Consider the following 27,159-nt stretch of genomic DNA (forward strand, 5'->3'; position numbering starts at 1 on the left):
TAGTTAGGTATGGTAACTGCAAAACATCTTACCGCAAGGCTCTCCTGAGGGTAGTGAGGACAGTGGAAAAAGTCATTGTTTCCTTGCTCCCATCCATGGATGATCTGCACGAGACTTGGTGTGTGGGAAGGGCTAGAAAGATAATCAATGATCCCACTCACCCTGCCCATGGCATGTACTTCTGCCTTTTCTCAGGCAGGCGGTATCACAGCTTACACTGCAAAACATCTAGACTGACAGGAGCTTCTTCCCTCTATCCAGAAGGCTGCTGAACTTGAATGCCAAGCATGACTGTGAATAATTAGATCAATATGCCACTTGCTATGAAGTATCAGCTACAGTAATCACTATGGCAAATTGCTTCAATAACCAGTACAGTTAGCCTGATCTCTTATGCTATTACTACTTGAATGTGCAATAGTCAGGAGTGAGTCACCACTCTATGCATGTGCAATATGAACATCAGAATATAGCATACTACAACTGATCATGTGCAATATTCTAAGCAATCACAATCTGAAGTCATAGTCTTGCAATAACTGCTAGTATACTATTGTCTAATGATTTCCTGTCCAATTGTGGTAATTTATTGTGTTGTTAATATTTTAATTACTGTATGTGCATTAGTCTTACTGTCATTCAAACTGTGTGTTCATCGTTATGTCTTGCATGCGGACCAAAGCAACGTAATTGTGTTCAGCATGCACTGCTGTGTATATCTGACTGACAACGTTTACCTTGATTTGACTTTGACAGATATACACGTGTTTGTGTGTATGTGTATATGTGTGTGTGTGTGTGTGTGTGTGTGTGTGTGTGTGTGTGTGTGTGTGTGTGTGTGTGTGTGTGTGTAGGTCCACCTTAGGCTATTAAATGTGTTTTTGTTCATAAATGTTTGTGGCTGTAGAACTTGTTGAATGTACTGACTCATGTTCAGGTATATGGGATGCTAAAGGTTCCAAATGTTGAAAGGTTGCAGTTGCTGTGTGGCAGGTAGTTGGGCTTCTGTTATACTATCCAAACCTTTGGATATACCAAAAGTTTTGACATTATGGTTAGGAGTGTATGCATGAGGGTTTGCGGGTTACAGCTGAAATTCTTGCTAGGGAAGGGAATAGGTTTAGTGTGTGTGTTTGTGTGTTAGGGGAGGATTAAGGGTTAGGCAAGGGGATGTATTCATTGGTGTGCATGTGTGTTTTTGTATGTACTGGGTTTGAGCTGTGTTGTGTACTGCTAGTGTTATTGAAAGGGTTAGGGATAGAGTTAGGATGCATTATTAAGGGTGGTGTGGGGAGGGTGAAGCCTCCCTGGCCACTTTAGTAATGTGGTTTATTCCTAACCCTAAGTCAAATGATGTACATACTCTGGTGACTTGTGCCGATATAAATACTGCGATCTAAGGAAGTACTATCCTGACATTCTTGAACAATGAGAAGAAGAGGTCAGGAAAGTAAAGGCTGACCATTACAGTATAGATTCATTCATGCTACCTCATCTTACAGTAGGCCTTAATGTAAAGTTATAGACTGTTTCTGATGTCCACGGTTATGCCATGCCTAGTATTTTTTTCTTTGCAGTATAGGAGGAGATCATACCTATCAACTGTCCAGAAGTTTACAGAAGGCCCAGATTTCTGCCTCATATTTTTCATATGCTCCTCATAACATTTGTGGTTTTCTGATAAATTGTTGATGATTGAATTCACTAAATAATGACAGTCATTTGAGTTGCAGAATTCATATCCTTTAGAAAATGCATGCAAATATAAAACTTGTTATTTTATCAACTTCCTAAGTTTATAAGAACAATATTCAAGTAAATAATAAATAAGTAAATTACCTGTCCACTACCTACCCCTCACACTCTACCCCTACATCTAATTACCTATCCACTACCTACCCTTCACACTCTACCCCCTACATCTAATTACCTATCCACTACCTACCCCTCACATTCTAACCCCCTACATCTAATTACCTATCCACTACCTACCTCACACACTCAATCCCCCAACCTATCCACTACCTACCTCACACACTCTATCCCCCCTATATCTAATTACCTATCCACTACCTACCTCACACACTCTATCCCCCCTACATCTAATTACCTATCCACTACCTACCTCACACACTCTATCCCCCTACATCTAATTACCTATCCACTACCTACCTCACACACTCTATCCCCCCTACATCTAATTACCTATCCACTACCTATCTCACACATTCTATCCCCCCTACATCTAGTTACCTATCCACTAATTACCTCACTCACTCTATCCCCCCTACATCTAATTACCTATCCAATACCTACCTCACACACTCTATCCCCCTACATCTAATTATCTATCCAATACCTACCTCACACACTCTATCCTCCTACATCTAATTACCTATCCACTACATACCACACACACTCTATCTCCTACATCTAATTACCTATCCACTAACTACCTCACACACACTATCACCCTACATCTAATTACCTATCCACTAACTACCTCACACACTCTATCCCCATCTAATTACCCATCCACTAACTACCTCACACACTCTATCCCCCTACATCTACTATATATAATACCTTATTTTTCAGTCTCTCATACCTATCCTACGAACCATTCAACCTTCCCTATTTCTCCCTTGTTAACATTCCACTCTATCCACCCTGTTACTTTCTCCTCCACTACCTACTTACCAGGCCATCTCCTCCATTACACCATCCTACACTACCTCACCACTATGAGATATCATCCATAAATGAGTACCTGCGTGTACTCTATACAACGCTGTTAAACCTGAATCTCACTCTGCCTTAAACGGACCTACATCACACTCATACTTGATATGTTAACTTGAACCAGAACAGGTGTAATATGTTACCTGTCTGATACTTTCTATGGATTTAACACCTCGGTTTTCCTTGTCATTATGCATGAATGTTACTGCAGAGTTTTTTTTTTGTAATGATTGTCTGAATTTTACTGTGGAGCTTTTCTCCCCAGGCCTCCAATGAACATGGACATGCATCCAGTCAGATATTCCCAGTCAACAAATGTAAAATAAATAAATAATATTTAAAATCTGTCTCTGCATTTAGGCCTTTATCCCCTGAATTAATTTTAACTTTTTTCAGAATTCCTGCATCAAGAGGTTGAGTGGAATGGAGGAGATAGCAAATAAAAAAATCAACTTACCTGCCAGACATTAGGGTACACATGTTTTATATTAGGGTACATGTGTTGTATATCGGGGCACATGTTTTATATAGTAGGGTACACATGTATATTAGAGCACATGTGTTGTATATTAGGACACTCATGTATATTATGGTACATGTGTTGTATATTAGGGTACACATGTTTTATATTAGGATACATGTGTTATATATTAGGGCACAGATGTATATTAGGGCACACATGTATATTAGGGTACAAATTCTGTATATTAGGGTATGTGTGTTGTATATTACAGTACGTGTTGTATATTAGGGCATGTGTTGTATATTACGGTGTATGCTTTGTATATTAGGGCACACATGCTGTATATTAGGGTACACATGTTTATTAGGGCATGCATGTATATTAGGGTACATGTGTTGTATTTTAGGGTACACATGTTTTATATTAGGGTACACATGTTGTATATTAGTGTACATGTGTTGTTTATTAGGGTACACGTGTTGTATATTAGTGTACATGTGTTGTTTATTAGGGTACATGTGTTGTATACTAGGGCACACATGTATATTAGGGCATATGTGTTGTATATTAATGCACACATTTATATTAGGGTACATGTTTTTTAAATTAGGGCATATGTGTTGTATTGCTGCCAAACATGACTCTCCACTTCCCCTGCTTACCGTTGCACTCCCCAGTTTTGCATTTCTTTTTAAAATCTAACCTTTGCATATTTTTTCACTTCTTGTAGGAGAGATATCTATGGTTTTAAATACATTTGTAACAATGTTACTGATATTACCTGTATTGCTTATTCCTGACATCACCTTCCACATGCCAGCTGTACTGACCTTGGTTGTACCATTGTAGTTAGGCTGTAATACATTAACATGTTCTTGGTCAGTGTCTCACAGGTCTGTGATTACCACTGCATGGGTGCTAATTGTCCTTTTCAGACTCCCATTTTGTAACGTGGTTGTGCTCATGTCACTGCCCTTTGCTGTACCTCTTATTCTTGAAACAGCATGGAAATGACAACTGTCATGAATCTGTACACAGCAGTGAGGCTTACATTTCCAGGGGACTCATACAGTAATGATTATTACTGTCCACTACTTATTAAACTTGTTATTGTTAGCCATGTTCTGAGTGGTGCTGAGCCTACCTGTGCCGCACATCACTCCTATGCAGCATGTAAAAAAACTGAGGGGCTGCCAGCCCAGCCAGATAGAATTTTGTAAATAATTCTATGTCATTGTAAATATTAATGTAATCCACAGGCTTGTTCTACAAATGTAAAGAGAACTATATGTTATGATTAAACTATATGTTGTACTGAGCTTCAAAAATGTAACGACTGCACCCTGCTGGAAGAAAGCTGATAAGTGAAGCATTTTAAGACTGTTTGATCTCAAGGCTCAGAGACAGGATGTCTGGACTAAGGAATTCTTTCTATTGTTTTGAGACCAGAGTTAATTGCTAGATTTTACATGTATGATGTCTTTTATTGCTGTGGCTTCATGGCCAAATGCAAGCTTACTAAGAAATGTAAATTTTGAGTTTCTGGTAGTCTGGGAACCAGAGACGTGTCAAGAATGATGTAATGTGAAATAACTCAGCAGTACTGTGTTATTAATTTAAGACTTTCTCAGAGAGAGAGAATTAAGCATTTTGGATTTTGTCTGAAGAACATCCACTCACCAGCACTTGCTTGCTCTGTATGTAAGTAGGATCGTAAACTTTAGTATTTCTCTTAGGGATAGATAGAAATAGTAAGATTAGCTGTTTTCTATATTTATGTCAGACTATCCTACATTATTGTTTTAAAGTTCCTGTGATCTCTGAACTCTTAAGTAATAAGTAGTGTCTTGTGTTTTTATTACTTATTATTAAATATGTTTAAACATTTTAACTGTGGCTGTTTTATATAGAGAAAATTTAAGCTCTAGAGTACGTGCGTGTATTTGGTGATACTGTACAAAGCCACTCCAATAGTTTTGCTGCTCGTCACACTTACTAATTGGTTAATAATATTGCACAGTAAAATTGGACACCCTTTGGGAAGGGCCTTATAGTAGCTGATATTAGTGGTTGGTGGCAGTCAGTACTACCTTATAGTCTGGCAGGAAGGGGCACAGCTGGAAAACCTGTGCCAGTCTTCCCCAGGAGTGTCTGTGTGTTTGTATATAACTCATATCTTAAAGTGTGTGTGTGTGTCAGCTATCCGGACAGGGACACAAAGCACTGGTTGGACATAGAGGGTGCTGGAGGTTTTAGATTGATCACTAGGCTGATATCTGGACCCTATAGCTGTGCCAGTGGGGAGTCTTATTGGGGATTTGGAGAGAAAGGGAGGAACCAACTCCAAACTGACTGTGATCCCTGTGTGCTCTTAAGGGAAATTGTACTTTACTGTGTGTACTTGTTATCCTTCCCAATTTACACACTCCTCACTTGTGCTACTGGGATATACTGAGGCTCTGTGATTACTGGGCCAGTGCATGGGCATCACTTATTAATTGTTTGGCAGTGGTGGGATATCCACATCACATACTAATTGGCTTGTAGTGGTGTGGACACTGAATTCCTGTAGCTTGTACACAGTGATCATTGAAAGTGTTGTTGTACTCTAAATCAGCCAGGCAGTAAATATTCAGAGTTCAGCTCACAATAGTTTTATTTCTTTTGTTAGCTTAGTCAGGGAGAGCAGGCAAGCATGTCAGCAGAGGAGTATGGTAAGCTGACAAGGAGCCAGCCGGCTGTGATGTGCCAGGCTAAAGGACTGGTGCATGGAAACCTGACTAAGGCAGACATGATTGTAGCTTTGGTCCCAGCTGCATCAGATAATAGCAACCAGGAGGACAATCAGACTTGCTGTGGAGATGTACAACACTCAGAGAATGGACCTTTCTGCAGAGGACTTAAAAATCTATCTGGAGCTAAAGAGACTTGCGTTGGAGGCCTGTAATTTGGAAATGGAAGCTGAGGAGAAGGAGAGGCAGAGGCAGCATGAAAAGGAGATGCTGACTCTCTGCCAAAGTCATGAAGGTAATGGGGAAGGGAGTAACCAGATCCCAGAAGCACAAAAGGTCAGTAAATTTCTTCCACACTTTACAGAGGGGGATAATTTTAATAATTTCATTCACATGTTTAAGAGGTTATTTAAACAGTATGATGTTGACCAAAGGCTCTGGGTACGGTTCCTGGCCCCCTTACTCCATGGTAAAGCTGAAACTGTGTTGTCTAAATTACCTGATTATGAATTTTTTGATTATACTGCTGTTAAGAATTGTTTGTTAGAATTTTTAAAGCTAACACCTGAAACTTATAGGAAAAAGTTTCATGAGCATAGATGCAAGGCAGATAAAAGTGTGTATGAATATGTTGCTGAACTGAGCACTTATTTTCATAGGTGGGTGAGTGGATGTCTGGTCACCGCTTTTGAAGGACTGACAGACCTTTTGGTGAAGGAATAAGCCCTTAGATCTTTGCTTGAGGATATGGTTAGCTGATAGACAATGTGCTACTTCAGATGAGTTGGGGAAGAAGGGAGACATATACCTAGCAAGCAGGGCATCCCTGCACAGGAAAGGGACCCCCCCCCCAGTACTGCTCATGGGTCTAAAGGAACCCATGGTGGACAGCCCAGACTGCATCACCAGAATCTGACAGTAGCAGGGGGAGCCACTAGTCCAGATACACATCCAGGACCTATGGTTAAATGTTTTGAATGCAACCAGCGGGGCCATGTGGCATACAGATGTCCATGGAGGCAGGGTGGGGAACAAAAGATGAGGGAACCAGTAAATGGGAAAGACAAAATACCAATAATAGGTTGTCTTGAGACAACAGGGGTATTAAACTACCATCCTGCAGATGTCCTGATAGGGAAGGATTTTGATGAGGCAGTACCATGCGTTAATGCAGTTGCATGCAGTCAGGCTTGGAGACAAGCATGTGGGTCTGGTAGCCAGGGGGAGACCCAGTCAGACCACATACTTGCAGCCAGGACTGGTGAGGTGGTTACTTCAGGTAGGGAGCTACCCTGTAGCAGTGAGATTGAAGGTAATCCACAGCTGCTTGTGGTTACTGATGTTCCCTTGGACAGAGTGACTGCAAGGGCAGAGGTGAGTAGTACCCCCACTGGCAGTGAGGCACTGCTGTCAGAGGATGCCAGATCTCCTGTGGAAGGGGAGCCGGGAAGGGTTACAAAGAGAAAGTTGAGACAGGCTCAGCTCTCAGGCCTGACGCAGGTAGCTAGTGAGGCACCTGATTCTCAAGGGAAGGGGGAATCTGGGACAAAGGGTTACTGTATAGAGAGTGGAACCCTGAGGGAGGGCTAGAAGGTGAGAGAATACAGCAGTTGGTAGTGCCTACAGCCTACCATCTGGCACTTCTAGCCATAGCCCATGACATTCCCTTTGCAGGTCATATAGGCATAAAATGTACAAAGAGATGTAATATGCAGAACTTCTATTGGCCCGAGATTTCCAGAGATGTAACAGGGTACTGCAGGACCTGTGAGCAGTGCCAAAAGGTAGGCAAGGCAGGAGACAAGGTGAGAGCTCCTTTGATGCCTTTGCCTGTGATTGACGAGCCATTTCAGAAAGTAGCTATGGATATTGTGGGGCCTCTAAGTACCCCAAGTTCCACAGGGAAAAAGTATATCCTAATGGCAGTAGATTATGCTACAATATACCCTGAGGTAGTGTCTTTGTCATCCATTGAGGCGGAAAAGGTGGCAAATGCTTTGTTAGAGATTTTCAGCAGGGTAGGTTTCCCAAAAGATATACTGACTGACAGAGGTTCCAATTTCATGTCAGACCTGCTGGCTTGTCTGTGGAAGTACTGTGGGTTGAAGCACCTAAAGACCACCCCCTACCATCTCTAGACTAATGGTCTTGTTAAGAGGTTAAACTCTACACTCAAGTCCATGCTACAGGCATTTGCAGACCAGTTTAAGAGGGAGTGGGACAAATATTTGCCCTAACTCTTGTTTACCTACAGAGAGGTTCCCCAGGAATCCACAGGCGTTTTACCCTTTGAGTTGTTGTATGGGCATAGGGTGAGGGGGCCTCTAGATTTAATTTGTGATGAGTGGGAAGGTAAGTGTGAATCTCACAAGGAGTCTGTTGTGGCATATGTCCTAAACCTCAGGACAAGGCTCAGGGAACTCATGGGCTTGGCCCAGGGAACCTGGCAGAAGCCCAACAGCAGAAAAGGTCTGTTATGACAGGAATACTCACACTAGAGAGTATGCTGTAGGGCAGCAGGTAATGATTTTCATTCCTGACAGACACAACAAGCTGCAAGCAGCTTGGGAGGGATCCTACAAGGTGGTAAGAAAGGTAAGTGATGTTAACTACATTGTGGAACTGCTAGGCAGGGGGCAGGGGCACACATTGTACCATGTTAACATGATGAAACCTTACCATGATAGGGAGGTCCTTGTGCTGAGTATTTGCAGTGGATTGCAAGAGTCTGAGGGAGAACTGGTGACTGGTCTCCTCAGTGAGGTTCGGACTGACACCTAAGTGGAAGAGGTAGCAATGTCCCAGCAGCTATCTCCTACCCAGGTTCAAGAAATCTGAGCTGTGTTACAGGAGTTTGGGGACACATTCACTGGGAAACCAGGGTGCACCCACCTGATGCAGCACCAGGTGGATACAGGACCCCAAAGGCGTATTAGGCTGGCCCCTTAAAGGGAGCCTGAGAGAGAATTTGTTGTGCAAGTGGATGCTTGTGGTGGGGGTTGTACTTAGAGTTAGATTTCTTCAGAGGGAGAAGAGCACCCAGTGGTTTATCTACATTGTAGGCTCCAACCCAGAGAGGAATGCTATGCAGCTGTAGAAAAGGAATGTCTAGCCATAGTGTGGGCACTGCAGAAACATCAGCCTTTTCTCTATGGAAGGAAATTCACTGTAGTTACAGTTCACAATCCCCTAACATGGTTACACCAAGCCAGCCAGCAAAATGCCAAGTTGCTAAGATAGATTCTAGGGTTGCAAGCATATATGTCAGTACAGTACCACAGTGGGGTTAGCAATGCCAACACAGGTGGGGCCTCAAGACAGGGAATGGGGTAAGGTATACTCAGACCTAACCCTCTCAAGTAACATTTCTCAAAGGTCACTTGGAAAACTAGCTTGAGTGCTCGAGGAGGAGGGAAGTAAAAAAAACTGAGGGGCTGCAAGCCCAGCCAAATAGAATTTTGTAAATAATTCTATGTCACTGAAAATATTAATGTAATCCACAGGCTTGTTCTACAAATGTAAAGAGAACTATATGTTATGATTAAACTATATGTTGTACCGAGCTTCAAAAATTTAACCACAGTGCACCCTATGTGAAGAAAGCTGATAAAGTAAAGTATTTTATGACTGTTTGATCTCAAGGCTTGGAGACAGGATGTCTGAACTAAGGAATTCTTTCTATTGTTTTGAGACCAGAATTAATTGCTAAATTTTACATGTATAATGTATTTTATTGCTGTGGCTTCCTAGTCAACTGCAAGCTTACTAAGAAATGTAAATTTTGAGTTTCTGGTAGCCTGAGAACCAGAGACGTGTCAAGAATGATGTAATGTGAAATGACTTAGCGGTACTGTGTTATCAATTTAAGACTTTCTCACAGAGAGAGAGAATTAAGCATTTTGGATTTTGTCTGAAGAACATCACTCACCAGCACTCTGCATTTGCTCTGTATGTAAGTAGGATCTTAGACTTTAGTATTTCTCTTAGGGATAGGTACAAATAGTAAGATTAGTCTAGCTATTTTCTATATTTATGTCAGGCTATCCTACAGTATTATTTTAAAAGTTTTCTGTGATCTCTGAACTCTGTAATGTCATTGTGTTATTATTCATTATTAAATATTTTTAAATCTTTCAACTGTGGCTGTTTTGTGTAGAGATAACCTAAGCTCTAGAGTACATGCATGTATTTGGTGATACTGTACAAAGCCACTCCAGTAGTCTTGCTGTTTGTCACACTTACTATTTGGATAATAATATTGCACATTACAATTGGACAGCTTTTGGTAAGGGCCTTATTAGTAGCTGATAAATAGTGGTTGGTGGCAGTGGATTGCTACCTTATAGCCTGTGCAGAAAGGGGCATAGCTGGTGAACCTGTGCCAGCCTTCCCCAGGAGTGTCTGCGTGTTTGTATATAACTCATATCTTAAAGTGTGTGTCAGATACTTGGGCAGGGGCACAAAGCACTGGTTGGACAGAGAGGGTGGTGGAGGTTTTGGCTTGACCACTATGCTGAGATCTGTACCCTATAGCTGTGCCCAGAGTCTTATTGGGGATCTGGAGAGAAAGGGAGAAACCAGCCCTGGACTGACTGTGATCTCTGTGTGCTCTTAAGGGAAATGGTACTTTACTGTGTGTGTGTGTACTTGTTATCCTTCTCAATGTGCACTCCCCTCACTGGTGCTAGTGGTTAGCACTGAGGCTCCTTGGTTACTGGGCCAGTGCACGGGCATCACACCGCACATCACTGCTTTTGCCAGACTGTGTATGGAAATTCCACATAAGCTTTTTTTTCTATGGGGCTGTACATTTCATTTGTGCAATTTAATTATTTCTTCCTTGCTTTGCTGGCCATTGCTCACATATGTGCACATACATATGCATGCGCACGCACACAGAGTGGCTCATTGTAAGTTAATCGGCTAATGGCCCTAAGGACTTAACAAGCCTAGCCATGTAATACCCTTGTTCCCTAGGTGACCATGGTTAGATGGTCATTATTAGCAGAATGAATCAGTGATTACACCTACTGCCCATATCCATGAGGGACATAGGTGCCACCCCAGTAGTGAATTTGCAGTCTCCCATCCAATTGTCAAGATTGTGTTTAAATAGGGTAATTGAGGAGCTCTGCTTCACATGAAATGGGAGTTTATTCCAGAGGAGTAGCAATCTCTGGGAGACTAATCTGTCTCTCCAACACATTTTGTTTATGTCATAGGCTAGGTTGAAATCCCTGGAGTGAGTGACTGTCATCCCATTTGATTTGCAGACATGCAGCATTTCCATTAAGGTGTTCTGTAGGTGAGGTATTGGTTGCCTCTCAGCAGCCTTTATGATATAGAGTACAGAGACAGGCCTTCAGTCTTTACATGTAGGACATGTTAGGAAGCACTCAATTTTCTTGGTTATAAACCTCTGTGGTCTCTCCAGTTGTTGCAGGTGTCTGTTGAGGTACATACAAAAGAGAGCATTGTACTCACTCAGTGGTCTGATGAGGGTCGAGTACAGAGGAGTTATAACATCCTTAGACCTGGATGTGATGCCCTTTCTTATGAGATGCACAATGTAGAAGGCTTTCCTGACCACTATGGACACATGATATAACCCCCTTGGTCTTGGATGTGATGCCCTTATTTATGAGATGCAGAATGTAGAAGGCTTTCCTTACCACTGTGGACACATGATGTAACCTACTTAGTCTTGGATGTGATGCTCTTATTTATGAGATGCACAATGAAGAAAGCTGTCGTTACCACTGTGGACACATGATATAACCTCCTTAGTCTTGGATGTGATGCCCTTATTTATGAGATGCATGATGTAGAAGGCTGTCCTTACCACTATGGACACATGATATAACCACCTTAGTCTTGGACGCGATGCCCTTATTTATGAGATGCACAATGTAGAAGGCTTTTGTTACCACTGTGGACACATGATATAACCTCCTTAGTCTTGTATGTGATGCCCTTATTTATGAGATGCACAATGTAGAAGGCTTTCCTTACCACTGTGGACAGATGATATAACCTCCTTAGTCTTGGATGTGATGCCCTTATTTATGAGATGCACAATGTAGAAGGCTTTCCTTACCACTGTGGGCACATGATATAACCACCTTAGTCTTGGACGCGATGCCCTTATTTATGAGATGCACAATGTAGAAGGCTTTTGTTACCACTGTGGACACATGATATAACCTCCTTAGTCTTGTATGTGATGCCCTTATTTATGAGATGCACAATGTAGAAGGCTGTCCTTACCACTGTGGACACATGATATAACCTCCTTAGTCTTGGTTGTGATGCCCTTATTTGTTAGATGCACAATGTAGAAGGCTTTCCTTACCACTGTGGGCACATGATATAACCTTCTTAATCTTGGCTGTGATGCTCTTATTTATTAGATGCACAATATAGAAGGCTGTCCTTTCCACTGTGGACACATGATATAACCTACTTAGCTTTGATGCAATGTCCTTTCTTATGAGATGCACAGGATAGAAGGCTTTACTTACCATCATGAAGACATGGTGACTGTAGTTTAAATTGCTGTCAACCTGTGTTCCCAAGTCTCTCACCACTGTGTTTGAGCTTAGGGGGTGCTATCTACAATATAATTTGCAGAGGCCACTTCTTTATCAAAGGGGATAATGATTCACTTTTTTGCATTTTGTCTTGACGCTGGCACCACTAATCAGTCTGTGTTTGTCTCTTTTGTAATATGTTAAAATTGTTGGGGCACTCAATTATTGCACCCAGTTTGTGGTCATGTGCGAACTTGGTAAGCCAGAGGCAATCTACTTTCACCTGGACATCAGAGAAATACATTCCAAATAGCAGATTGCCCAGCACAGGACCCTGTGGTACAGCACTGGTAACTGGTCTACTGGTGGAGGTGGAATCACCACCTTTGACACTATGCTTTCTGTCGGTAAGCCAGTTTGCTATCCAATTACAAAAAAAAAATCCACCGGTTTGCTATCCAGCTGGGAGAGTTTTTCAATGATACCTGAGCTAACCTTAACCTTATGGAAAAAACTGTATCTTAATCAATAAATAAAAAAAATTATAAAAAATTTTCCATAAGGTTAAGGTTAATAATGTACATTCTGTTTATAAGGAAGCGTATATATGAAAAAATTATTTAATGGTTTCTTTTTTACATAGGTATTGCATTCAACATTGCACAACTTTGATTTTTTATGTAATCGCAACATTTAGGTGTAGTGTTTTTACACCAATTGCCTACATAAATTAGTTGCACTTTAAATGTTTTAAATGTTGTGAAGTTATATACTTCAGCAATGGTTTTTAACGATATTTGTTAGATTTTTAGGGAAACAAACTTAACAACATACACACACATTGTTTTACACATTCGAGAGAGTTTTTGGTTGTGATATATTTTGTTTGTAAGTTTTGTAGGTTTGTATTTAATGTGTTACCCTTAAAATCAATTAAAAGGGGTAATTCGAGGTCAATTAATGCTAATTAATGCTCATTGATATGTATATAAAATGAGGGCATTAGAGAAGGAAGTATGTTCTGAAGAAGCTTTGTTACTTAACGAAGAGAAAGTGCGCTCAACTTCTACACTTGTGTTTCGTTTTTTGTGGTCTGAGCCGTATTGGCTTTTTAAATTCTTGGAATAAAAGTGGTTTTACGTCCAGTGTCGGTTCCTGGTTTCTGCCTTGACTTGGATTTTCTTGGTTTGTGCATCGTTTTTACTGACTTTTTTAAAGTAATTACATCAGCAATTATAAGTCTGTGCAGTTCTGGTAGTTCTAAAATCTTGCAGGAATAGATTTATACTGTAGAAGGGAAAAATTGCAAAGACGTTTGTTACATTTCAATATAGAAAGGTTTGTAAAGAGGTCAAGAAATATAATGAAGTAAGTTTTAAAATTCTATAGGAGGGGAAGATATTAGTATTATACAGGGAGATAGTGTTAATAGCATATGACTAAGAGAGCAGGGCATAGGATTACTTCTATCTAAGCTGCCTGTCTCAGACTGGTGTATCTAGAAGATTTATAACTCATGTATACAGGGAATGCATGAATGCAAAATATAAAGCAATTGATTTAGGAAAAAGAAAACTGAGAAAAACAAACCCCTTACTTAGTGGACATTGCTAAGTTAGAATTATTTAAAATCAATTGAAACCTGAATATTAAAGATTTTTGCAAAACGGTATGGTTAACAATTTCTGGGAATATATTATTTTTCCCTGCAAATATAAGAGGGGCACAGATGACTTTTTCTGATCCATAGGTTCATAGGTAGGTACTAGGCTATTGGCCCAAGGGCCTACGTAAGCCTAGCCAACAAGGTTTCCTGGCTTACGCCACCCAAGAAAGTTATTTTCCTGTGCCACTGTCGAGCAGAGACACAGAAGTGATCCCCAGGGTGTATTTCCTATTTCCCATCCACTCATCAAGATTTTTCTTGAAGAGTGCTAATGAAGAACTTTCCTTGACATATATGGGTAGCCTGTTCCAGAGTATGGGAAGTCTCTGGGACAGGAATCTATCCCTCTAACATGTCCTGTTTATTGTGGTGACAAGGTTTAGGTCCCTAGATCATGTAGCTCAGACGGATTGGGATTTCTTTAGGTGTAGTATGTCCAACAGCTCTGGGTTTGACATAGCTTTGTATGTTAGGCAGAGATCACCTCAGAGCAGGTGATATGCTATGGAGTAAAGCTGGAGTTTTTTGAGGCGGTCAGTGTAGGGCATTTGTTTGAGGCCAGTAATCCTCTTTGTGAGGTACTTCTGTGGCCTTTCCAGCTGCTGCAGCAGATGTCTTGTGAGATACATTCCAAAAGGGGCATTGTACTCTATAATGGGTCTAATGAGTGTCGAGTAGAGGGGAACAATAACCTCTTTTTTCCTGGATGAGAACCCTTTTATGATGAGGTGTGCCACGTAGAACGACTTCCTGACTACTGTAGAACTGTGACTATCAAAGGAGCGACTACTGTCCACCTGGGTCCCAAGGTCTCTTATCATGCATTTGGTGTTAAGTAGACTGCCGTTTATGTGGTAGTTCATGAGTACAGAGTTTTTATCAAAGGGGATGACAATGCACTTTTTGGCATTGAGCTTGAGGCCATGCCTCTGATACCAGGCATCTGCCTCAGTGAGGCCCTTGTGCAGGATATCCACATCATTTGGGGACTTTACTATGGCTCCTAGTTTGTAATCATCTGCAAACTTTGTTAGCCAGAGGCCTTCTGTGTTAGCCTGTACTTCAGAGAAGTAGATACCAATCAGGAGAGGTCCCAGGACTGTGGTACTCCACTTGTCACTGGTTTGAAGTCAGATTTGGAATCTGCAACTTTTACAGTGTGGGTTCTGTCAGTGAGCCAGGTGGCAACCCATCTTGTGATGTAGGGATTTATACCTAGCTTAGTGAGTTTAGCTATAATTCCAGAATGGGGGATGGTGTCGAAAGCCTTGGTGAGGTCAAGATAGGCTGTGAGAACCACCTTACTCTCGTCTATGACTTTGGTGACTGCCTCAAAGAAGTTGATCAGGTTGAGAAGGCATGATCTGCCTTTCAAAAACCTGAACTGGGTGGGGTCCAGAGTCTGGAGGTTACCAATGTCTTTGTTTATGAGTTCCATGATGATATGTTCCATGGCCTTGCAGACCAGGCTCATCAGGCTAATAGGGTGATAGTACCCAGGATCAGTGGTGGCTCCCCTTTTGTGGTGTGGGATAACTGTTGCTGTGTGCCATTCAGTAGGCACAAAGCCTGACATGAAACTATGAATGAACATGGTGCTTAGGTTGGGAGCCAGTTCGTTCTGAAGTTCTTGCAGCCTGGGATGTCATCCAGTCTCATGGATGCTGTGTTTTTTTTTTAGAGAGTGCAGCTTTTACTTGCATAGATGTGATTACAGGGACTCTGCATTCTTCCTGTATAGATATGGGCCCTTTAGGGGATGAGAGGAGGGTAAAGTTAGCACTGAACCTATCTGCCAGGATGTTGGCAATATCAGTTCTGTAATTTTCATGCTGTTGTGCTGCAACTCAGAGGAGATCTGGGTGTTGCCACTGAGATTCTTGATATAGCTATAGAATGCTTTGTGGTTGCTCTTAGAATCAGTGGCAATTTTGTTTTTATAGCTAGCTTTGGAGGATCTTATAAGGAATCTCAGCTTCTTACTGAGGCTGACCACGGAGCTTCTCCACTCATGAGATTTTACTCTCTTTTGCAACAGTTTTTTCCTTCTGTTGTAGAGTTTGTTTATGACAGGGGACCACCAGATTGGCTTCCTTTTTTTTGGAGGATGGCATCTTGGTTCTGTTTGGGATAGCATGATCCATGCACTCGTGTAAGTGCTTACAGAGTGCATTTGTGTAGGATTCAGCAGTTGCAACTGTATTGTCCATCTGCATGGATGTCATTAAGTTTGCCACTTCTGTCTTAAGAAGCATGAAGTTGGCTTTGGAGAAATTGTTTACTGTGGTTTCCTTAATGGCGGGTGGGGGCGGGATGCGAACATCTAGGGTGATTAGCTTATGGTTGGATCTGACCAACGAGGAGTTGACTTCAGGTGTGGAACACTGGTCACTCATGTTGGTAATGATTAGGTCTAGGATATTGTTGCCTCTGGTAGGGGTGTGGATAAGTTGATCCAGGGCATTGGAATTTATGAATTCCAGAAAACGTTGAGCAAAGGAGTAGGTACATGAGTAGTTTTCCCAGTTAATATTGGGGTAGTTGAAATTGCCCATTATTAGTGCATTTGGTTGAACCCTAATATCTTCCAGTATATCAAGAAAATAGGAGTGGGAATCCTGGGGCATGGTGGGGAATCTGTAGCAAGCTACAATTTGGATTGCAGTTTTGCCCAGAGTTAGTTGCACTTGGATAACCTCGGATGCATTATGCTGTGCAACTAGCCTGGAGGTGTGGATATCCATAATGAATATGGACACACCTCCACCTTTGGTGTTCTGGTCCAGGTTAGATGGCCGAAAAGTGTGGTATGAGTTATAGCCTGGTAATGCAGGGGTGTTCTCTAGAGCATTGAACCAGGTCTCAGTCACTACATAGATATCGATGTTCTCCATTTTGAGGTGTCTTGAGTGAGTGCATTTTGAGATTTAGACTTCTAGCACTGAGTAGCATTAACCTCAGTTTTTTCTTGCCTGTTTCTATTACGGTGGTGAATTTGTCATTTGAACCTTGCCTAAAAAAGGCACTATAGGGGTAGAAAGACTTTTAGTCAGTATTCAAAATCCCAGGGGCGACAGGTGGAGGCCATCTCTGGCAAAGCATCATGGTCTGTCGACCATGCCATCCCAAGCAGACAGATACTGGATCCCCTTATAATGACACCAGAAGCTTAGCCAATTGTTGAAGTCAATCATTTTGTCCTTGTACTGCGGTATCATTCTGGGCAATGGCAGCATGCTACTCAGAGCTAGGGTCATAACTGCCTGGGCTACAAGATCGGAGAGCTCTTCCATGTCTCTTTTCATGTAGTCCAGGGAGGTATGTTTCAGGTCGTTCATACCACCATGGACAATGACAGAGTCATATTTGTACTTGTTGTGGAGTGACCTGAGTGTGTGGGTTATGTGGCAGATCCTGGCACCTGACAGGCAAATGACAGTAACCTTCTCCTTGTTTAGCCTGGTGAGTGGGACATCAGTGTACCTGACTATAGAGTCACCTATGACTAGTGTGTTGGGCACGATGTTTTGCCTTATGGGCTGTGGTTTATTGGCACACTGAGTCTGTGGGCTGTGTGTCATTTGGGTTGTGTTGGGGGGGTGGAGGTTGCTTGTGTTTCTGCTTTGGAGGTCTCTGTTGCTTGAGAAGATTATTATTGAGAGCCTCTGTGAATGTTTTTGTGTTTCTATGTATGGAGTTTGGTGGTGTAGGTTTAGTGGGACTATGTGATGAGTGAGGTGTGGTGCAAGTGTTTACCTTCTCCTCTTGACTGTCATGTTCAGTCTTGGTTGGAAAGGGTTTTACCTCCAGTTTATCTAGATAAGTGCATCTCTCACAGGTTATGGTGTTGGGTGGTAGGACGAGAGGGTTGTCTCTGTACATGAGGCAATTGCTACACTGACCCAAGATGCCCAGATTCATCAGATAGACAGGAGAGAACACTGGGAGCTGACCCTTGGACATGCCTGAATAAAAAACTTCTTTCCTCTAGACAAGTGAGGAAAGTGAGTATAAGAGATGTTTTTCTATAAGCAAGTGAGGAAAGTAAGTACAAAAACCGTTTTCCTCTAGGTAAAGAGGAAGGCTGAGTGCTGTAGTAATTTGTAGCTTATTTAGTGCTAACAACAAGTTCTGAACAAGTGCTGAGCAAGATTAAGCAAACTCAAGTGCTAAAACTAAGAATCTGTAGCTGGATCTTGTGGAAGATAGGCTACCTAGTGCTTACCACTCCCACTGATAAGCTAGAATGCTTCCTTCCAAAACAGAAAGGCATGGGGGGCTCAGAAGCTTACAAACAGCCCTGGATACAGCAAATCCGTATCTGAACTAGACTAGTGACAGAAAAGGTGGCAAACAAGTGCAAACACGGGCTTTTAAACCAGAAAGTTGAAAGAGATGGAAAAACTGCCCAAACGGCCAATAAACTAGAATTTCTGGGCAAGAAACCACTCTTGTGGTAGATAGGCTACATAGTGCTTACCACTCCCACTGATAAGCTAGAAGGCTTCCCTCCAACACAGAGCATACTGGATCCTCCTAGAATGATTTCTGAAACCAATCATCCTTTCTTTGTACTTTGAAAGATTCTGTTCGAAACCACAATGCCTTTCTTATATTTGTGATATGCATGGAGATCTGTATCATGTCTCTCTGTATACCTCACACATTTTGACAGGGAGATCTGTATCATGGTCTCTCTGTATACCTCACACATTTTGGCATGGAGATCTGTATCATGGTCTTTCTGTATACCTCTCACATTTTGGTGCACCAGGTTATTCACCACAACATGGATCACCACCGTATCATAATCATATTTATTTGTCTTAATGGCCTTTAGGGCCTTTGAGGTGTCAGAGATCCTGGATCCTGAAAAACAACTCACTGTCATACTTTTTCCAGCCTCATTAGGGTTGGGTCAGTGTGTCTAACAATGGTGCCACCATTCATGTTACTACTGGTGCCACCATTCATGTTACTACTTATTAATAGTTTTATTGGCCACTAGGGGTCATTTCCATAACTCCTTCATCTTCCTCTCTTAAAACCTAGTTGCCTCGTGGTTTGAGCATCTTTTCAGGCTTGTTGGCTGTTGGTGAAGCACCCTCCAAGAGGAAAAAACGCTGAGAGAAGAAGGGAGCCACTTTTGAGATTTTAAGTATTTTTTCTCTGTTTATTTGCTAAGTTTTTCTGCATAGCTGCCTAGCTTGAGCATTTTCTGGCTTGTTAAACTTGATTTCTGTATTAGTAGCTGTATTTAGAGCACAACCAAAAGCTGTTTGCTGAATTTCCTGTTTGCACTTAATTTTAAATCGTTTTTTCTTAAAACTTGCATATTTTCTGTCCTTGACCTAGCACTCTTGTGTGGGGTCATTTACTGCACTGTTATAACTTGATATTACTTGTGAACCTCTGCTATCTCTGTAAAAACAAAACAAAAAAAAAATCTTGCTTTTTCCCACTTTTCTGAGAGTTAAAAAAGTTCAGTTACAGGCTTGCTGTTCCTGAACTGTTTGAAAGTTTCTGTGAGGCCATTTTTGCTTGGGCTGAAGGAGGGTCTCTGTGTTTATCAGTGGGAGTGACTAACATTGAGCAGCTTCCTTGCCCGCCCGAGAGGTGGTTACTGACTTGAAACTGTAGTTTTATTGGCCACTAGGGGCATTTCCATAACTCCTTCATCTTCCTCTCTTAAAACCTAGTTGCCTCGTGGTTTGAGCGCCTTTTCAGGCTTGTTGGCTGTTGGTGAAGCACCCTCCAAGAGGAAAAAACGCTGAGAGAAGAAGGGAGCCACTTTTGAGATTTTAAGTATTTTTTCTCTGTTTATTTGCTAAGTTTTTCTGCATAGCTGCCTAGCTTGAGCATTTTCTGGCTTGTTAAACTTGATTTCTGTATTAGTAGCTGTATTTAGAGCACAACCAAAAGCTGTTTGCTGAATTTCCTGTTTGCACTTAATTTTAAATCGTTTTTTTCTTAAAACTTGCATATTTTCTGTCCTTGACCTAGCACTCTTGTGTGGGGTCATTTACTGCACTGTTATAACTTGATATTACTTGTGAACCTCTGCTATCTCTGTAAAAACAAAACAAAAAAAAAAATCTTGCTTTTTTCCCACTTTTCTGAGAGTTAAAAAAGTTCAGTTACAGGCTTGCTGTTCCTGAACTGTTTGAAAGTTTCTGTGAGGCCATTTTTGCTTGGGCTGAAGGAGGGTCTCTGTGTTTATCAGTGGGAGTGACTAACATTGAGCAGCTTCCCTGCCCCCCGGAGAGGTGGTTACTGACTTGAAACTGTAGTTTTATTGGCCACTAGGGGTCATTTCCATAACTCCTTCATTTGTCCTCGGAGGAGTGGTTTAGGGCAGTGACTTGTGGTTTGTTGGCCAATTTGGGTCATTTCCTGTCTTTTCCAGCCCCCTGCTATAAAGCACGCTTTAGCGCGATTTAGCCCGATTTAGCCCGATTTAGCCCGATTTAGCGCGGAGTTGCTACTGTTGCACACTAGGGCAGCGCCGGTTAAGCAGGTTTAAACTATTCGGGCTACCTAAAGTCCACTCTTCAAATTTTCCCTTAAACTACCTTCCTCGAACTATACTACTGATCTAATCAGCGTATCCTATAATTAAAAAGATCATCTCTACTTGACTCCAAGTAGACTATTCTCTATCTGTTAAACGTAGCACTTGCTCCTACAGTACTTATTACCTTGATACGGCACTCTTGTCATAGATACTACCCCAAAAAGGCAACCCCCCATTTCTCGGTCACCCACGTCCCCCGGAATCTTTTTTAAAGTTTTTTTGTCTATTCCTTCTAGCATGTCGAGGGATCAGTTGCTAGCGCCCTCTCCTGCTCAGCTGGTGAACCTGGGAATATTGAGGCAATGTTACAATTGCCTCATGTACACAGACAACCCTCTCCTCCTCCCACAAAACACAAATACATGCGAGAGATGCAACTACACGGCCAAACTGGAGGCTGAGCTCTCTCAACATAGGACTGGCAAGACCAGTCAGGAGGAGAAGGTTACCACACACACTATAGACCCAGTCTCACATATTACCATTACAACCTCAAATCATACACATAAACACACAAAGACATACTCGGAGGCTCTGATCAAAATCTACCAAAACAGCAGAGGCCACCAAAGCAGACACCCAAACAACCACCACCTCAGAACACAACACCTGCAACACATAGACCTCACAGTCAGAGTGTCAAACAGTCACAGCCCTTAAGGCCAAACACAATGCCAGACACACTAGTCATTGGTGACTCCATAGTCAGACACACTGACGCCCCGCCACCAGACTGAGTAAGGAGAAGGTCACAGTAAGCTGCCTGTCGGGCGCTAGAATCCGCCACATAACGCAAGCACTCAGGTCTCTCAACAGCAGGTACAAATATGATTCAGTCATTGTCCACGCTGGTGTAAACGACCTGAGACGCACCTCCTTGGACTACATGAAAAGAGACATTGAGGAGCTCTCTGATTATGTAGCCCAGACAGGTATGACCCTGACCTTGAGCAGTATCCTACCTTCACCAAGAATGATGCCACAATACAGAGATAAGATGATCAGCTTTAACAATTGGCTTAAACACTGGTGTCATTCAAAGGGGATCCAGTGTCTGTCTGCCTGGGATGACATGCTGGACAAGCCACGCTGCTTCGCAAGGGACGGCTTGCACCTGTCACCCCTGGGATTCCGGATATTGGCAAAGGCTCTTGCCACCCCATAGTGCCTTTTTAGGCAAGGCTCAAATTCTAAACCTACCACCCTAGAACACAAAAAGGAAAAACTAAGGGTAATGCTGCTCAATGCCAGAAGTCTAAATCTCAAAATGCACGCACTCGAGGCCCTTCTCAGTATGGAGAACATCGATGTCTGTGCTGTGACAGAAACCTGGTTCAAGGCTCCTGAGAGCACCCCGCTATCAGGTTTTACCTCATATCATGCCCGCCCCAAAATCTGGACAATACCAAGAAAGGAGGGGGTATCCATATTCATCAAGGACACCCACACCTCAAGACTGGTGGCAACGCACGATGCATCGGAGACCATCCAGGTGCAATTAACCATAGGCAAGACTGCTCTGCAAATTGTAGCATGTTACAGGCCACCCTCACAAACTCAGGAACCTCACATGGCCTTCCTGAAAACACTAGAGGGATAAATGTATCACCAAACACCATCATACTAGGTGACTTCAATTACCCTAATATAGACTGGGAACACTACTCAAGCCCAAACACCCTAGCCCAAAAGTTCCTGGAATTCATAAACTCAAATGCCATGGAACAACTAGTCACCATCCCACAAGAGGAGATAACATACTTGATCTCATCATCACGAACATGGGAGCACAATGTTCAACACCGGAGGTGTACCCTCACTGGTGAGATCAGACCACAAACTAATCTCGCTGGAGGTCCTCATCCCACCCCACCTGAAATAAAAAGACCACAGTAAAGAACTTCTCAAAAGCCGACTTCACACTTCTAAAGACTAGTGTGGTCTCCTTTAAGGCCCCGAGCCGCGGAAAACAGTACTCAAGCCGCTGAATCACTTACAAATGCCTTCTACCAGCACCTGCAGGACTGCATGGATAAGGCAATCCCAAGCAAAACAAAGACTCTTTGTACCAAAGGCAAGCATCCAGTCTGGTGGACCCCAGCCATAAACAAACTCTACAACAAAAGGAGGAAGCTACTACAAGATAGAGCAAAATCCTTAAAAGGTAAGACACCCTTGATCACTATAAGTAAAAACTAAGAGCTCTCATAAAATCATCCAAAGCAAATTTCGAGAGAAAAATAGCTAAAGACTCAAAAGACAATCATAAGGCCTTCTTTAGCTATGTTAGAAACCTGGGAGGAAACTCCCAGATATGCTCAGAGCTAGTTCAAAATGATGTGAAGATTACTGATCCTACAGACATTGCCAACATACTGGCTGACAGGTTCAGTGCAAACTTCTCCCCTCCCCAAAAGGAGAGATATCTATACCAAACGATTGCAGCCCCCAAACATCTCCAGCGCCCAAGTGAGAACTGCTCTCTCCAAAGCAAAAACACAGCATCCATGGGACCTGATGGTGTCCCGGCTGTGTGCTCCATGAACTCAATGAGGAATTAAACCCACAGCTAGGACAGCTGTTTAATCAAAGTCTTACCTCTGGATACGCACCCAGGAGTGGCGCACTGCAACTGTGGTACCACTTCACAAAGGCGGTGCCTCCACCGACCCTGGAAATTACCGCCCATTAGCTTGACAAGCCTTATCTGCAAAGCCATGGAGAGGATCATAATGGACCTCATAAATAAAGACATAGGGAATTTGCAGACTTTGGATCCAACCCAGTTTGGCTTTGTCAAAGGCAGATCATGCCTTTTAAACTTGGTTGACTTTTTCAAACAGTCACCAAAGCCATTGATGAGGAAAGGCAGTCCATACAGCCTACCTCGATCTGGCTAAGGCCTTCGATACAATACCCCATTCGGGTATCATTGAAAAACTCATCAGCTTAAATGTCAACCCATACATCACAAGATGGGTTGCAAACTGGCTGAGTGACAGAACCCACAGGGTCAGAGCTGCTGGCGCCATGTCAGACTCAAAGCCTGTCACAAGTGGTGTCCCACAGGGCTCAGTCCTGGGCCCACTCTTGTTTGGCATCTACTTTTCCAAGTACAAGCAAACACAGGAGGGTTATGGCTGACAAAGTTTGCAGATGACTGCAAACTGGGCCATAGTAGAAAACACATCTGACACAGATATCCTTCAGAAGGGTCTCACAGAAGCGGATAACTGGTGCCAGAGCCACGGCCTAAAGTTAAATGCCAAAAATGCATAGTCATACCCTTCGGGAAAAACAAGGTTACCCCTAGCTACCAAATAGGTGGCAATCCACTGAGCACAGAAGAAGTTATCAGGGACCTGGGGACCCAGGTTGATAGTAGTCTGTCATTCGACACCCATGTAGCTAAAGTAGTTAGGAAGACCTTCTACATTGCCCACCTTATCATGAAGGGATTCTCATCTAGATCAAGGGAGGTCATAGTCTCCCTTTACTCATCACTCATCAGACCAATGATTGAGTACAATGCCCCATTCGGAATGTATCTGACCCGACACTTGCAGCAGCTGGAGAGGCCACAAAAGTTCCTCACCAAAAGGATAAAGGGTCTCAAAAATCTGTCCTATGCTGCCCGACTGAAAGAACTCCAGCTCTATTCAGTCGCACGCTTGCTCAGAGGTGACCTTTGCCTAACATACAAGGCCATGTCAAACCCAGATTTGATGAATATGCTTCACCTCAAAAAATCTAGATCCATCAGAGCCACAAGGGCGGGAGACTTAAACCTTGACACGGCTATTAATAGGACGTGCTGGAGGGATAGATTCATCACCCAAAGACTCCCTATGCTGTGGAACAAAATCCCGGTACATGTGAGGCAGAGCACCTCGCTGGCCCTGTTCAAGAGAAATCTTGACCAATGGATGGGAGATCGCAGATATACCCCAGGGATTACCTCAGTGTCACTGCTCGACAGAGGCACAGAAAAATAATGGGTATAGTTCCCCATACTAAAGGGGTGGCCTAAGCCACAAAACGATGGGCTAGGCTTGTAAATGCCCTCGGACAGATAGCCTAGTATGAACCTATGAACCTATGAACCTAAGTAATTATTCAATTACTTTTGTTAGAAGAGTTTTTGGTACACAATGTTTGCAGTGATGTACTACCCGATGACTGTTTACTATGATTGCACTAATAGGTATTGGAGTGTTTGAATTACAATCAGCACTAGTCTTAATGGGCCTTGGAGTCTTGGTCAAGGACTTTTATTTTATTTATTTTTTTTACAGAATCAACATATAGTTTTCTGTGCATTTGTATGGAATGTTGTGGTTGTGTGTGTGTTGCTTACAGGTTCTGCTTGTGAGAAGAAGGCCATCAATTTTGTTAAGTACTTGCATTTCCCTTATATAGATAGTGACAAGCTAAGCTATAATTCACTGTCTGTGAGCATCAGGCAATTTGTATACTATCTGAGTAAACCAAGTGCTATGTGACTGACAACTGAGGAGGGGACAAGTTGGCTGAATTTCCATTTTAGTCCAAGAGTACAAGGAAATACTTCAGTATTTAATCAATTGCAATATAAACATTTGAGTAGCTCCAATAAAATAATATATAGTTTCTAAATATATGGTTTATAATAATATATATTCCAAATATACATCAATAATTTATTTATAGATTTTTGTTGCATTGCAGAAATGAATAGAAAATAATAAAGATAATTAAAATGTTTCCTAAATATCTTCAGTTACTACTGGGATCAAATCTGCTTCTACAGACAGTGTGAGATTACAACTTTGTTCTCTCACAGAGTGTAAGACTACCTAGGGCTGTTTGAAAATGAATTTGTAAGCACCTGTGTTTGCCTAGTTCAGGGGCTGCACTGTGCTGCACTGAGTGGTTCCCACTGCAATTTATTCAAGCAGAGAAAATTAATGGACCAATAGAAATACAGACAGGGCTTCAGACAATAATGCTTACTTCTCAAATAAAGTAGCAATTTATTCCCAACCACAGAACAACTACCACTGGCTGTTTCATGAAATACTGCTGTTACATTTTTCTGTCATTTTGTGAAGAGGTAAGTGTTCCCCTTAACAAATCCATAATATTCAATATCTAGCAGAAATAGATCCACTGCAGCATTTTGGATAACCTCTGTTAAAAATTATGCCATGATTTTACACACAATGCAGGTCATGTTAATGGGTATAAAACTTGATTGCATCTGGTATCCCTACTGCCATTTGGCATAGGTCATGGATGTGTCCACAAGCTAACACTTTTAATTTATAGGTGTTAGCGAGGTTCTCCTTCAGTCTATACTGAAACCTCCCAGCTAGGATATTTATTCACTACCATTGACATTAATTTTTTATAAGCAATTTCTATTCTTGGGCTGTGTTCTGACATTCTTTTACAAAACCGAGACACTATAGTACTATACAGGATGGTACTGGGTAATGTAAGCTGGAAATTGTTTACAGGTGTTGACACTGGACTATGCAGTTAGTGGTTGGCAATATACGAATGGGTGGGTAACTGAAGTTGTTTTAAGGAGAGAAATATGATTTGTTGTAATTACAGCAAAAATGAACCAACAGGCAACCTTGTATCCAGCAAGCCAGTCCAACAAAACTACTATTCCTTAACGCAATTTTATTTAAATTAATAAACAAGCGTTTTCGCCGTAACAAATGTCACAGCTTCATCAGAGGCAAACAGAACAGTTAAAAAATGCTAGTTTTTATATTAAAAAACAGGAAGTGACTCAAACAACATCATATCCTAGTAAGCTTATTCTGTTTTGCAAAAATGCATAAACAGAAAAAAGTAAATGACTTCAAATATATTAGATCATTGCTAATAGTTAGGATATCAATATAAACATAAACTAAAAATATATATAATAACTGTTACATATATATAAAATGTAAAAATATTTTGTATGTCAAAAAGCCATAAATTTAAATATTTATTTTTTAATTATTATTTTTGAGTCTATATAAAAAATATATGCAAAAATATATATAATGAATGTCAACATACTGATCACTGATAAGGATGAATCCTTTAACAAAAATTAATAACTTAATCGGGTACTATTAGTGCTAGATGGATGTATTATTACCTCAAATAGCTCCTTAATTTTAAAACAGATGAAATGTTACAGTTTTCATTCAGGCCAGGAGACCTGAATGCATCAAGCTTTAACTGCCATTCAAGTTCATAATTTTCAAGTATTAAAGAAAAAGGGCCACCTCTAATACTAGACGCTACATGGTCGATACCCATAAAGCAAAAATTATGGCCCGGGTTAGAACCAACATGTTTAGCTAATGCATTTTCTATCCTATTGTTTCTTATTGCATATACATGTTGGTAAATTCGTTCCCTTAACCTACGATCAGTCTTACCTATGTAGAAGGCTGAACAACAAT

Source organism: Protopterus annectens, chromosome 2.part1, assembly GCF_019279795.1.
Source record: "Protopterus annectens isolate FY-2018-M chromosome 2.part1, PAN1.0, whole genome shotgun sequence".
Taxonomy (NCBI): Eukaryota; Metazoa; Chordata; order Ceratodontiformes; family Protopteridae; genus Protopterus; species Protopterus annectens.